The following is a 16370-nucleotide window of genomic DNA, read 5'->3' on the forward strand; positions in this document are numbered from 1 at the left end:
GTTTTTTTCTATCTGTTTTTATTTTATACGTTAGAAGGGAGTCTCTTTTTGTGTTACTTACTTCTGTGATAGTCCTGTCTATGAGGGATTCACTGTATCCCCTTTCCAAAAATCTAGTTTTCAGTATTTTCGATTGTTTACCCCACATTTCTTCACTTGAACAGTTCTTCCTAATTCTTAGTAGTTGCCCTTTTGGGATGTTCGATATCCATTTCTTATGGTGGCAACTTGTATGATGAACATAATTGTTGGAGTCTACTTCCTTAAAATGTGTGGATGTTTCAATCTTCCCATTGATGACTCTAATGTCTAGATCTAGATAGACAATGTGATCTTTACTGATGGAGCTGGTAAATCTAAGATTGGACTGATTCAAGTTCATTACGTCCAATGTGTGTCTCAAATCCTCCTCACTCCCCTTCCAAATAATTAGAAGGTCATCTATATATCTTTTGTATAAGACCAGGTCCGTGCCCGCTGGGCATGACTCCCAGAAGATGGATTCCCATCTGCCCATATACAGATTGGCATAGCTGGGCGCGAACCTGGTCCCCATGGCCGTACCACAAACTTGACGATAGAATTTATTGTCACAATGGAAATAATTGTGTTGAAGGATATAGTCTATCCCATCCAGTATGAACCTCCTCTGTAATTCTGGCATATTTTCATCTTTATTTAAGAAGTGGCTAATAGTTTCAAGTCCTTTCTCATGTGGAATCGAAGTGTATAATGATGTGACATCACTAGTAATCATAATATAGCTGTCATCCCATTCTAAGTCTCTTAATAGATTTAGTACCTCAGTGGAATCTCTCAGATATGATGTTAAATTCCTGACATATGGTTGTAGCTTCTTGTCTATGTATTCTGATAGATTACTCGACATCGATCCTATGCCCGATACTATGGGCCTTCCCGGGGGGTTGACCAAACTTTTGTGAATTTTGGGCAAGTGGTAAAGGACTGGGATTTTTGGATGTTTCACACTTAGATATCGATGTTCTTTGTCGTTGAGAATACCCAATCTATTAGCCTCAGAAAGTAAATCATCAAGCGTTCTTTTATAATCGCTTGTGGGGTCAGCTTCCAGAGTTTCATAGGTATCTTTATCTTCTAATATTCTTCTGGATTCCTTCTGGTAGTCTGTTCTGTTCATAATCACAATACCCCCGCCTTTGTCGGCTGATTTAATGACAATGTCGTTATTTTTCTCCAAGTTTGATATGGTGTTAAGTTGCTTGGCATTAAGATTTCTATTAAATGCTTTATTAGATTTCAATTTCTTTATGTCATTACACACCATTGTTTCAAATGTCTCTATAGCTGGTCCTTTACAATGAGTGGGGTAAAATTGAGACTTTGGTTTGAGATCGGAGTGTTGGAATTGGTTTTCCATATGGGAGCTTGATGGAAGAGATACACTTCTCTCCACTGGTGACTTTAGGAAGTATCTCTTTAATGTGAGCTTTCTTACAAACTCCTTCGTGTTTAAATATGTTTGGAACTTATCCAACCCTCTAGATGGTGCATATGATAGCCCTAATTTCAATATTTCCTTCTCTTCGGCTTCCAAGTTGGTGTTACTTAAATTGAAAACTCCTTTCACCTCTTTCTGGCTTATCTCTTCCTCTATGACCTCTCGATTGAATGTTTTTTCTAATGTTGTTTGGACCAAATGGGGTCTGTTCTTATATCTGGCTCCCGACCTTCGTCCCCGGTGTGTCTTCTTTTCACTGGTGTGTCCACATCCTCCAATGTGACCTGTTTCCTTTTTCCCCTTTGTTCCAACATCGGGGGATTGTGTGGATTCACCCCTAAAAAAGAAGTTGAAGCGGGAGCTGGAGTTACATCATCTCTGGGTGTGTCCATTGTTCTCCTTACAGTGGGGGTCGCTAGGGGCGAAAACCTATTTGTCGTCTCAACAAGGTTGTTTCTCCTGTCATGATATTGACCCCTCAGATTTCTTTGTTCATTACTTGTTATCTGGTCTCTATATTGCCAATCATAATGTTGATCTCTTCTTATATATTGTTGATTAAACCCTGAATCGTCGTTTCTTTCTTGAAATTCTCCATAGTTATTTCTCTCTATAAAGGGCTGATGAGGTCTGTTATAATGGCCATTATTGCCGCCATAATGTCCTCGTCTTGGTTCATATTGGAATGTCTTGTTGGAATCAAAATTTCCATTGGATCTATGGGAATTATAAGCATCATTATGCCAGTTATCTCCATACATGTTATTCCTTCTTTGACTGCCGTTATTGCTGTAGTGTCTTTGGTATCCCATGTTGTTGTGTTGATTCCATCTTCGATGGTGGCCTTGATGATCCTCATCATAAAATCTTCTTTGATAGCCCATGTTGTGGTAAGAATTTTTTATTTGACGATAATTTTGATGGTTATCTTCATATTGTCCTCTTGGTTGTGGTCTGTTAGATGGATAATTAGTTGTATTCCTGTGGGCTCTAGGTACTCGTGTGGTATCAATGAGTCTGCCGGTGGGACATTCTCTAGGGTAGGTCTCCAACCTCTCTTCTCTATTTTGTACCTGTGTATTCACTGGCTTTGTTCCTGATTCAGTTATCATTTGGTCATTTCCGATATTAACAAGATTGTCAGAACTGTCCTGGATAGCATTAAGATCCCTATTGATTTTCTTGGTCTTTTTTGCAATAGTATCATCTTTAAGTTTGTTAATTCTCGAATATAGATGCTCTTGTTTCTCCTTAAAGGTCTGGGAGTCTTTAAATAATTCCATATTCTTTTCTTCAACTGTTATTTTGGAGTCTAATTGTGTTAATAATAGCTCCCTGTATTTAATAATAAGCCTCATTAGATCTTGAGAGGCCTCAGTGATAACTTTATTCCAGTTATCAGTGAACTCCTTTGAGTTCGTATTAAACGAACAATCTTTAATTATCATCAGACCCTTAGGTACAATGTTTAATTCCAAACATTTCTTTAGGAAAGAGATCTCAATTTTATATTTAGTCTCAGATACTAACAATTTTTCCAAGTTTTTAAAAATGGTATTGATATCTGTAACTGTATTGTTACCAGTAACATTGTCCCTATTCAGGGCTATGTTAATATCAGAGCTTACATCGGCTCTTAAATTTCGAATTGATAAAGACGTTTCCATCTTACTATTTATTATCCCTGTGTCCGGCTGCTGTTACTGGTTAGGTAAAGATAAGACTTGGAAAGGAAAAGTAACCAGCGCCCAGGACTGATATCTGCTCACTATAAAGAAGACCCCCTAATAGGTCTAGAAACGGAACAATGGATTAGGATATATAGGAGCGCCAATGGCTTAGATATACCACAGGAAATAAAAATAGAAAGTCAAAATAGTCTCCAATAATTTCTATGTTCCAAAGTCAACCAAATATTTAATATATAAATCCAATATAATTCTGATCTCCAGAATCATAAAAACACAAAATACAATAAAAACACAAAATACATATAGCGAAGTTTAAAATACAATGCAGTAAATGATTTAAAATACAACAAATAACAAATTGATTCTAATCCGGTTAGTAAACTGGATAACCAATATCTAATGTCCCAGTTTACGTGAGTCCTCTTAAAAACCTTCTAGTAAGTACTTAATTTTGTTTATCAAATACACGTGCAAATAAACCTAGTGTTCAATAAATGATATAATCATAACTCAATGGCACCTACGGACTTTAGAGTAAGAACACCTTAACTTTTGAACCTTAAAACTGTTAAAGAGAGATATGAACCTGACAACATTTGAAATGCATTTATTGTACTTATATGCTGATTGTACATGTCTGAATTTGTTATGTTTTCTGAACTAAAATTAATAAAACTTTTTTCAAAATAAAAAATAATCATAACTCAATGGTTCTTATCGAAATGATAAGATCACTAATAAAGTGATACGAGACCCACTAATAGGTCAACAGTGCATATAAATTTTGCAACATTTAAATCGTGTGAAAAATCAAAGGAAAAAAAAAAAAAGGATGCAATGTGTTGGGTTCTTTAAACTGTCAAATAAACCATATTGTGGATTTGTGGAATATGACACACAATAAAAATAAGTAGTGGATGTTGTCTTACAAAAAATAATAATAATATTAATATAAAAAATAATGAGAAAAATAATATATATATTAACAAAATTAAATGTGAAATCCTACCAATGGGGTTTTAAAACTAAACTGGTACCAGCTATTACCTCTAATCTCCTGATTGAATCTGGGTGATGGATCTAGACATTAGAGTCATCAATGGGAAGATTGAAACATCCACACATTTTAAGGAAGTAGACTCCAACAATTATGTTCATCATACAAGTTGCCACCATAAGAAATGGATATCGAACATCCCAAAAGGGCAACTACTAAGAATTAGGAAGAACTGTTCGAGTGAAGAAATGTGGGGTAAACAATCGAAAATACTGAAAACTAGATTTTTGGAAAGGGGATACAGTGAATCCCTCATAGACAGGACTATCACAGAAGTAAGTAACACAAAAAGAGACTCCCTTCTAACGTATAAAATAAAAACAGATAGAGAAAAACCTGAAGGTCTCAAAATCCCTTTCATTACCCAATATGGAGAAAGGAAAAAAACAATCGAGGATATAATCAAGAGACATTGGCACCTACTCAAAAATGATGACATTTTGGGCGAACATTTAACAGAACGACCCAATTTCATCTATAGGAAGGCCAATAACTTAAAATCGATTCTGGCTCCAAGTATACCCAAACAGAAGAAAGATAAGAACCCTTCAGATATCTTGGGTAAGAAACTACATGGTTTTTATCCATGCTACTTCTGTAAAGCATGTAAACATGGAAAGAAAACAAATGTAATAAAATCAAAAGTTTCCAATGAAATATTCCACATCAAACAAACAATAAGATGTACTGATCAGAACATAGTTTACTTGGTCGAATGTGGGTGTGGCCTGCAATATGTAGGCCAGACCTCTAGAAAACTAAAAGACCGAATTCGAGAACATTTGTTACAGATCAAATGGAAGAAGGTTGATTTACCAATTTACAAACACTTCAAAGAAGTACATGGTGGAAGCGATAAAAGCTTCAAATATATGGGTATATGCAAAATAAATAAAGATTGGAGAGGAGGAGACATGGAATCGAAATTACTAAAAACAGAATCCAAATGGATTTTTAATTTAGACTGTATTCATCCAAAAGGTCTAAATGCTAATTTTGAGATTGTCCATCTGTTTTAAATAAAAGCTCCAGTATTGTACTTTATTTTTATCCCTGAAGTGTCTAATATTAACATCATTATAGCCTATTTATCAAGTCATATGCACATTGAAATCAGTGTGCACAATCCCTTAGAAACATTTTTTAATTAACTGGAATAGTCGATCTGACCAAACATTTGATCGCCTAAAGCCCCTTGAGAGATCACACCTCTATATAAGTCAATGTGATTTTAAGGTTTTAAGATTTTATATATATATTTAGTAGATTGGTCAAGCTGACCCAAGCATTTTAAGATACACCATCCCCTGACAAGTCTATGTGATTTTATAATTTTATAGTTTTATAATTTTATATATAATTTTATATATAATTTTATATATATTTTTATAGAAATATCTAATACAACGATTTTATTAGTGGTTATCAGATCATGTGTGAGAACACGTTTTAAAAATATTGCTTCAAAATATTGCTTTATGTATATGTCAAATATTGTAATAGTGAAATTGTATAATCAATCCTTATGTTAGGTCCTGGATATATTAGCCCCAACTAGATGATGAAAATTTAGAATCCACGTCTAAACGTAACACCAATTAAAATAGTTAAAATCAACACTTAGGAGTTATAGTAGGTCATTTTATGGCCAAATTTGCCTAATTATCACGGAAAATTAGTTTTCCAAAATGCATTAAGCCCATTACGAATTTGCCCATTTCCAAAATGGCTCCGGGAAACCGGAAGCACATTAAACCGGAAGTATCACAAGCTTCAACTTCCGGTCCACTATGGGAAGTGCGTGTTTTTCGGCGGGATTCAATCCGCCAACATCCGCTCAATTTGGCGCAATTTTTTCAAACAAACGCCCACACATAAGAGTATATAAGGTCAGTATTAATGTAGCCTCCATATGTCTTGAAAAAGGCCCGATACGAGGGCCGAAACGCGTAGACGATACTTTACACTAGAGTTGGGGAGGCTCATTATATCCAGGACCAGGATTTGAATGGTAAGACTATTTTCAATAGTCCATACCCGTTAGCGCTGTTTGTTTAGTGCACTTTTTCTATTTCTTTCAGGTATTTTTCTTAACATAGGATTAGGACTTTGGACTTCACTTTACATTGAGGATTTCTCTCACCGGATTTTTACTAGACTTTTAAGGATTTCCCAAAGACTCTTAAGGACACTATTGTTATATCATCATTTTAAGCTATTTAAAGCTGTGGAAACACACCTTTAGGAGTTTGGGGACTAGTTTTGGCCAAACTATACACACTCTCTGTTTATTTGTCGTTTTATATTTTAACAGTTTGTCCTAATTACATAGTTTGTGGTAGTTAATATAGCTTGTGGTATTTGTTTACTGTTTTTAAGATAATAATGCAATAACGGACCATTGAGTCCATCACCCAGATTCAATCAGGAGATTAGAGGTAATAGCTGGTACCAGTTTAGTTTTAAAACCCCATTGGTAGGATTTCACATTTAATTTTGTTAATATATATATTATTTTTCTCATTATTTTTGATATTAATATTATTATTATTTTTTGTAAGACAACATCCACTACTTATTTTTATTGTGTGTCATATTCCACAAATCCACAATATGGTTTATTTGACAGTTTAAAGAACCCAACACATTGTATCCTTTTTTTTTTTTTTTTCCTTTGATTTTTCACACGATTTAAATGTTGCAAAATGTATATGCACTGTTGACCTATTAGTGGGTCTCGTATCACTTTATTAGTGATCTTATCATTTCGATAAGAACCATTGAGTTATGATTATATCATTTATTGAACACTAGGTTTATTTGCACGTGTATTTGATAAACAAAATTAAGTACTTACTAGAAGGTTTTTAAGAGGACTCACGTAAACTGGGACATTAGATATTGGTTATCCAGTTTACTAACCGGATTAGAATCAATTTGTTATTTGTTGTATTTTAAATCATTTACTGCATTGTATTTTAAACTTCGCTATATGTATTTTGTGTTTTTATTGTATTTTATGTTTTTATGATTCTGGAGATCAGAATTATATTGGATTTATATATTAAATATTTGGTTGACTTTGGAACATAGAAATTATTGGAGACTATTTTGACTTTCTATTTTTATTTCCTGTGGTATATCTAAGCCATTGGCGCTCCTATATATCCTAATCCATTGTTCCGTTTCTAGACCTATTAGGGGGTCTTCTTTATAGTGAGCAGATATCAGTCCTGGGCGCTGGTTACTTTTCCTTTCCAAGTCTTATCTTTACCTAACCAGTAACAGCAGCCGGACACAGGGATAATAAATAGTAAGATGGAAACGTCTTTATCAATTCGAAATTTAAGAGCCGATGTAAGCTCTGATATTAACATAGACCTGAATAGGGACAATGTTACTGGTAACAATACAGTTACAGATATCAATACCATTTTTAAAAACTTGGAAAAATTGTTAGTATCTGAGACTAAATATAAAATTGAGATCTCTTTCCTAAAGAAATGTTTGGAATTAAACATTGTACCTAAGGGTCTGATGATAATTAAAGATTGTTCATTTAATACGAACTCAAAGGAGTTCACTGATAACTGGAATAAAGTTATCACTGAGGCCTCTCAAGATCTAATGAGGCTTATTATTAAATACAGGGAGCTATTATTAACACAATTAGACTCCGAAATAACAGTTGAAGAAAAGAATATGGAATTATTTAAAGACTCCCAGACCTTTAAGGAGAAACAAGAGCATCTATATTCGAGAATTAACAAACTTAAAGGTGATACTATTGCAAAAAAGACCAAGAAAATCAATAGGGATCTTAATGCTATCCAGGACAGTTCTGACAATCTTGTTAATATCGGAAATGACCAAATGATAACTGAATCAGGAACAAAGCCAGTGAATACACAGGTACAAAATAGAGAAGAGAGGTTGGAGACCTACCCTAGAGAATGTCCCACCGGCAGACTCATTGATACCACACGAGGACCTAGAGCCCACAGGAATACAACTAATTATCCATCTAACAGACCACAACCAAGAGGACAATATGAAGATAACCATCAAAATTATCGTCAAAGAAAAAATTCTTACCACAACATGGGCTATCAAAGAAGATTTTATGATGAGGATCATCAAGGCCACCATCGAAGATGGAATCAACACAACAACATGGGATACCAAAGACACTACAGCAATAACGGCAGTCAAAGAAGGAATAACATGTATGGAGATAACTGGCATAATGATGCTTATAATTCCCATAGATCCAATGGAAATTTTGATTCCAACAAGACATTCCAATATGAACCAAGACGAGGACATTATGGCGGCAATAATGGCCATTATAACAGACCTCATCAGCCCTTTATAGAGAGAAATAACTATGGAGAATTTCAAGAAAGAAACGACGATTCAGGGTTTAATCAACAATATATAAGAAGAGATCAACATTATGATTGGCAATATAGAGACCAGATAACAAGTAATGAACAAAGAAATCTGAGGGGACAATATCATGACAGGAGAAACAACCTTGTTGAGACGACAAATAGGTTTTCGCCCCTAGCGACCCCCACTGTAAGGAGAACAATGGACACACCCAGAGATGATGTAACTCCAGCTCCCGCTTCAACTTCTTTTTTAGGGGTGAATCCACACAATCCCCCGATGTTGGAACAAAGGGGAAAAAGGAAACAGGTCACATTGGAGGATGTGGACACACCAGTGAAAAGAAGACACACCGGGGACGAAGGTCGGGAGCCAGATATAAGAACAGACCCCATTTGGTCCAAACAACATTAGAAAAAACATTCAATCGAGAGGTCATAGAGGAAGAGATAAGCCAGAAAGAGGTGAAAGGAGTTTTCAATTTAAGTAACACCAACTTGGAAGCCGAAGAGAAGGAAATATTGAAATTAGGGCTATCATATGCACCATCTAGAGGGTTGGATAAGTTCCAAACATATTTAAACACGAAGGAGTTTGTAAGAAAGCTCACACTAAAGTCACCAGTGGAGAGAAGTGTATCTCTTCCATCAAGCTCCCATATGGAAAACCAATTCCAACACTCCAATCTCAAACCAAAGTCTCAATTTTACCCCACTCATTGTAAAGGACCAGCTATAGAGACATTTGAAACAATGGTGTGTAATGACATAAAGAAATTGAAATCTAATAAAGCATTTAATAGAAATCATAATGCCAAGCAACTTAACACCATATCAAACTTGGAGAAAAATAACGACATTGTCATTAAATCAGCCGACAAAGGCGGGGGTATTGTGATTATGAACAGAACAGACTACCAGAAGGAATCCAGAAGAATATTAGAAGATAAAGATACCTATGAAACTCTGGAAGCTGACCCCACAAGCGATTATAAAAGAACGCTTGATGATTTACTTTCTGAGGCTAATAGATTGGGTATTCTCAACGACAAAGAACATCGATATCTAAGTGTGAAACATCCAAAAATCCCAGTCCTTTACCACTTGCCCAAAATTCACAAAAGTTTGGTCAACCCCCCGGGAAGGCCCATAGTATCGGGCATAGGATCGATGTCGAGTAATCTATCAGAATACATAGACAAGAAGCTACAACCATATGTCAGAAATTTAACATCATATCTGAGAGATTCCACTGAGGTACTAAATCTATTAAGAGACTTAGAATGGGATGACAGCTATATTATGATTACTAGTGATGTCACATCATTATACACTTCGATTCCACATGAGAAAGGACTTGAAACTATTAGCCACTTCTTAAATAAAGATGAAAATATGCCAGAATTACAGAGGAGGTTCATACTGGATGGGATAGACTATATCCTTCAACACAATTATTTCCATTGTGACAATAAATTCTATCGTCAAGTTTGTGGTACGGCCATGGGGACCAGGTTCGCGCCCAGCTATGCCAATCTGTATATGGGCAGATGGGAATCCATCTTCTGGGAGTCATGCCCAGCGGGCGCGGACCTGGTCTTATACAAAAGATACATAGATGACCTTCTAATTATTTGGAAGGGGAGTGAGGAGGATTTGAGACACACATTGGACGTAATGAACTTGAATCAGTCCAATCTTAGATTTACCAGCTCCATCAGTAAAGATCACATTGTCTATCTAGATCTAGACATTAGAGTCATCAATGGGAAGATTGAAACATCCACACATTTTAAGGAAGTAGACTCCAACAATTATGTTCATCATACAAGTTGCCACCATAAGAAATGGATATCGAACATCCCAAAAGGGCAACTACTAAGAATTAGGAAGAACTGTTCGAGTGAAGAAATGTGGGGTAAACAATCGAAAATACTGAAAACTAGATTTTTGGAAAGGGGATACAGTGAATCCCTCATAGACAGGACTATCACAGAAGTAAGTAACACAAAAAGAGACTCCCTTCTAACATATAAAATAAAAACAGATAGAGAAAAACCTGAAGGTCTCAAAATCCCTTTCATTACCCAATATGGAGAAAGGAAAAAAACAATCGAGGATATAATCAAGAGACATTGGCACCTACTCAAAAATGATGACATTTTGGGCGAACATTTAACAGAACGACCCAATTTCATCTATAGGAAGGCCAATAACTTAAAATCGATTCTGGCTCCAAGTATACCCAAACAGAAGAAAGATAAGAACCCTTCAGATATCTTGGGTAAGAAACTACATGGTTTTTATCCATGCTACTTCTGTAAAGCATGTAAACATGGAAAGAAAACGAATGTAATAAAATCAAAAGTTTCCAATGAAATATTCCACATCAAACAAACAATAAGATGTACTGATCAGAACATAGTTTACTTGGTCGAATGTGGGTGTGGCCTGCAATATGTAGGCCAGACCTCTAGAAAACTAAAAGACCGAATTCGAGAACATTTGTTACAGATCAAATGGAAGAAGGTTGATTTACCAATTTACAAACACTTCAAAGAAGTACATGGTGGAAGCGATAAAAGCTTCAAATATATGGGTATATGCAAAATAAATAAAGATTGGAGAGGAGGAGACATGGAATCGAAATTACTAAAAACAGAATCCAAATGGATTTTTAATTTAGACTGTATTCATCCAAAAGGTCTAAATGCTAATTTTGAGATTGTCCATCTGTTTTAAATAAAAGCTCCAGTATTGTACTTTATTTTTATCCCTGAAGTGTCTAATATTAACATCATTATAGCCTATTTATCAAGTCATATGCACATTGAAATCAGTGTGCACAATCCCTTAGAAACATTTTTTAATTAACTGGACTAGTCGATCTGACCAAACATTTGATCGCCTAAAGCCCCTTGAGAGATCACACCTCTATATAAGTCAATGTGATTTTAAGGTTTTAAGATTTTATATATATATTTAGTAGATTGGTCGAGCTGACCCAAGCATTTTAAGATACACCATCCCCTGACAAGTCTATGTGATTTTATAATTTTATAGTTTTATAATTTTATATATAATTTTATATATAATTTTATATATATTTTTATAGAAATATCTAATACAACGATTTTATTAGTGGTTATCAGATCATGTGTGAGAACACGTTTTAAAAATATTGCTTCAAAATATTGCTTTATGTATATGTCAAATATTGTAATAGTGAAATTGTATAATCAATCCTTATGTTAGGTCCTGGATATATTAGCCCCAACTAGATGATGAAAATTTAGAATCCACGTCTAAACGTAACACCAATTAAAATAGTTAAAATCAACACTTAGGAGTTATAGTAGGTCATTTTATGGCCAAATTTGCCTAATTATCACGGAAAATTAGTTTTCCAAAATGCATTAAGCCCATTACGAATTTGCCCATTTCCAAAATGGCTCCGGGAAACCGGAAGCACATTAAACCGGAAGTATCACAAGCTTCAACTTCCGGTCCACTATGGGAAGTGCGTGTTTTTCGGCGGGATTCAATCCGCCAACATCCGCTCAATTTGGCGCAATTTTTTCAAACAAACGCCCACACATAAGAGTATATAAGGTCAGTATTAATGTAGCCTCCATATGTCTTGAAAAAGGCCCGATACGAGGGCCGAAACGCGTAGACGATACTTTACACTAGAGTTGGGGAGGCTCATTATATCCAGGACCAGGATTTGAATGGTAAGACTATTTTCAATAGTCCATACCCGTTAGCGCTGTTTGTTTAGTGCACTTTTTCTATTTCTTTCAGGTATTTTTCTTAACATAGGATTAGGACTTTGGACTTCACTTTACATTGAGGATTTCTCTCACCGGATTTTTACTAGACTTTTAAGGATTTCCCAAAGACTCTTAAGGACACTATTGTTATATCATCATTTTAAGCTATTTAAAGCTGTGGAAACACACCTTTAGGAGTTTGGGGACTAGTTTTGGCCAAACTATACACACTCTCTGTTTATTTGTCGTTTTATATTTTAACAGTTTGTCCTAATTACATAGTTTGTGGTAGTTAATATAGCTTGTGGTATTTGTTTACTGTTTTTAAGATAATAATGCAATAACGGACCATTGAGTCCATCACCCAGATTCAATCAGGAGATTAGAGGTAATAGCTGGTACCAGTTTAGTTTTAAAACCCCATTGGTAGGATTTCACATTTAATTTTGTTAATATATATATTATTTTTCTCATTATTTTTGATATTAATATTATTATTATTTTTTGTAAGACAACATCCACTACTTATTTTTATTGTGTGTCATATTCCACAAATCCACAATATGGTTTATTTGACAGTTTAAAGAACCCAACACATTGTATCCTTTTTTTTTTTCCTTTGATTTTTCACACGATTTAAATGTTGCAAAATTTATATGCACTGTTGACCTATTAGTGGGTCTCGTATCACTTTATTAGTGATCTTATCATTTCGATAAGAACCATTGAGTTATGATTATATCATTTATTGAACACTAGGTTTATTTGCACGTGTATTTGATAAACAAAATTAAGTACTTACTAGAAGGTTTTTAAGAGGACTCACGTAAACTGGGACATTAGATATTGGTTATCCAGTTTACTAACCAGATTAGAATCAATTTGTTATTTGTTGTATTTTAAATCATTTACTGCATTGTATTTTAAACTTCGCTATATGTATTTTGTGTTTTTATTGTATTTTGTGTTTTTATGATTCTGGAGATCAGAATTATATTGGATTTATATATTAAATATTTGGTTGACTTTGGAACATAGAAATTATTGGAGACTATTTTGACTTTCTATTTTTATTTCCTGTGGTATATCTAAGCCATTGGCGCTCCTATATATCCTAATCCATTGTTCCGTTTCTAGACCTATTAGGGGGTCTTCTTTATAGTGAGCAGATATCAGTCCTGGGCGCTGGTTACTTTTCCTTTCCATGACATTAGATAACAGTAGATGCTTGGGAACTGTGGAGCCTTCCTTGTACAACGGAGCTCTTCTAGCCTCCACATATAAAAGATCTATAATGAGTCCTCTTCGAGTTCAGAGTTTACAGCTCATTTCTCCCCATCTAGGTCTTCTGGCAACAGGAGTTGGATAAAAGATCATGCCGTTTATAAGCTCCTCTACTATGGTGCATTTTATAGAAGTTGTGCAGGCTAGTTTCATAGTTTATAATTACTTAGACGCTGTGTTAGTCTTATATCAGGTTTGTTATCATGGAATCGTCCTGTTTTTCATGTGTTTATTATTACTCCTTTTCCTGTATTTCTCTGCTATTAACCAACTTGTCATACCAATTGTGTTTGCTTAACCTCCAAATAGAATGCTTTCTCATATAGAAAGACTTATACCTCCTTCCTTAATCAAACAGTTCCCAATTGTTATAATAGATCTCTATCTTATTCTAGTTAGCTCTTTAGAGGATGAGTAATTATCCTGTACCTTAGGGAAATATATTTTATTTCATGGGATTATCTAATGCTATCATGTTTTCTTTGTTGTACCTCACATTAATCTATTGTCACTTGCTATCTTAGCATGTTTAAATATGTTTCATTGTTCTCTCTACCTAGGTACAAAAGTTCAGTTAAACGTGTCCACATCCATCTCAATATATGGCTGTCTAATACTAACTACACTAAACCCTAGTGACATACTGCTAACTGCTTATCATTTACTAGCATTTAATATTTACTTTAAGTCAGCATGATGTTTACTTACTCATTTGTTCTAATACTCTGCAGAACAGTTCCTACTACATCTATACTGTCCTCCACAATGCTTTCTGTTTTTATTGTTTGGTGTATGAGTAGTGCTGTCTAGCTTTACGTAGACGTTTCTTGTTATGGGGTCTGCAATGGTACATCTAGAGTAATGTGAGCCTTCCTGGGTATCCACTTGCTCAGATTACTTGTTACTGCACAGGTTATATTGCCCTCTAAATTATATAAGATTGCAGGATAGCTATGGATCCCGTTGACTAGTCCCTTACGTCTAATCCATAACAGTTAATGGTAGATGTCTCTAGTACCCCTCATTACCTATATAAGTTATAGCAAAACAACGTAATCACAATCCCCAACTTAAGTATTATATAGCTGGAAAGTACCTACCTTTCCCCTAACATTCGCATTAGCCGCCTACAACTAGCGGCACAATATATTCACATCCCACCTACCCACTGGCCCAAGAAAGATGACCATAGGCTACTGACATCCAACATACTTGATGACCCAGATATGTGGCTTAGGCCGATGTTTCTTGTCTTTATATAAATACTTGTGCAGGGGTGTCGAAGCCTGAGTTAGTCTTATATTAAGTGTGTTTATTATAGATAGATTCTTATTTCTGTGAAAATGCAGGTGTTGTAGACCCTCGCCCATATAACCTATATATAGATCTTTCCTAAGGACTCCCTAGCTGTATTGATGTTACTCTGGTATATACTTTCAAATCTTTCTAAGTCAGAAAGTCAGGATGTTACAGTGTATATGGATAATGTATGTTTATTTAGAGGGGTTCTGTATGCTAATCTAAGCTTGTTCTGCTGGTTGCGGCCGGGCCAGTGGAATTGGCATTATACATAAAAGATACAGAAGGGACTCCTCTCCTCCCTTTCCCGCCGGTACTTGTTGCCTGCGGGTCATATCCCTACTCCCTTTTCCCATGTCGCCGGTAGATGGCATCTCCCCAGGAGAGGGGCTCACCCAACATAACTTATGGCTCCGCCCCCCCCACCCTCACTTTTAGCTACTGTCCACTCTTGCTTTAGGTGGACAAATAAGCGGTATTTATCCGCTGTTGATATCTTTTTGTCATAAGTTGCTCTGAGCTTCTGTCTATTGAGAAAATGAGGCACTTTGCCCTCCATTTACGTATATCCAGTAGGAGCAACTTGTTATGACTCCCTATAATTGGTAAATTTTAGATAATAAATACACTTATCTTATAATTAACGTATCACTCTATAAGAAGTATAAGTTTTTTGGGTTGTTTAAATTCTATCACTTTCTTATGCGTTTATATAGGAAACAAAAGGAAAAAAGAGGTAATGCTTGATTATATGTATTTGATTTTGTACTTGCACACAATGTCCTCTACATTCATTATGTTCTTTTGGTGAGATACACATATAATATTTGAATTACGATTTCTTTATTATCTTCTATGTAGAGGTTTCATTGTCCAATGGATAAACAATGTCTTGTATGCAAAATTTCCCAAATTGACACAAAATGTAAATTATGTTCATGTTCATTCTTTTTCTTGTATTGCCTCAATAAAAATCTTTGATTTAAAAAAAAAAAAAAAAAAAAAAAAAAAATTTGGAAAGAAACTAAAATTACTCTGATGTCCCATTTGTTTGTTTCTCTTATCCTGAGGGAGGAAATGGCCCATTCCTCCCGTAATGTCAGAAATTATTTCCGTCAAACCCGGTCCAAACAAGGTCTTTCCCTTATAAGGAATCACCAAAAGTTTTGACTTAGATAACACATCCGCAGACCAAGATTTTAACCATAAAGCTCTGTGGACTAACACAGCAAAACCCAAAATATTTGCTCCCAGTTTAATAACCTGTAGGGAAGCATCCGTAATAAAGGAAGTGGCCAACTTAAGGGCCTTTATCCTATCCTGGATCTCTTCAAAGGGAGTGTCTGTCCTAATAGAATCAGACAACGCATCAAACTAGTATGCCGATGCACTAGT

Source organism: Bombina bombina, chromosome 6 (genome assembly GCF_027579735.1).
Source record: "Bombina bombina isolate aBomBom1 chromosome 6, aBomBom1.pri, whole genome shotgun sequence".
NCBI classification, from domain to species: Eukaryota; Metazoa; Chordata; class Amphibia; order Anura; family Bombinatoridae; genus Bombina; species Bombina bombina.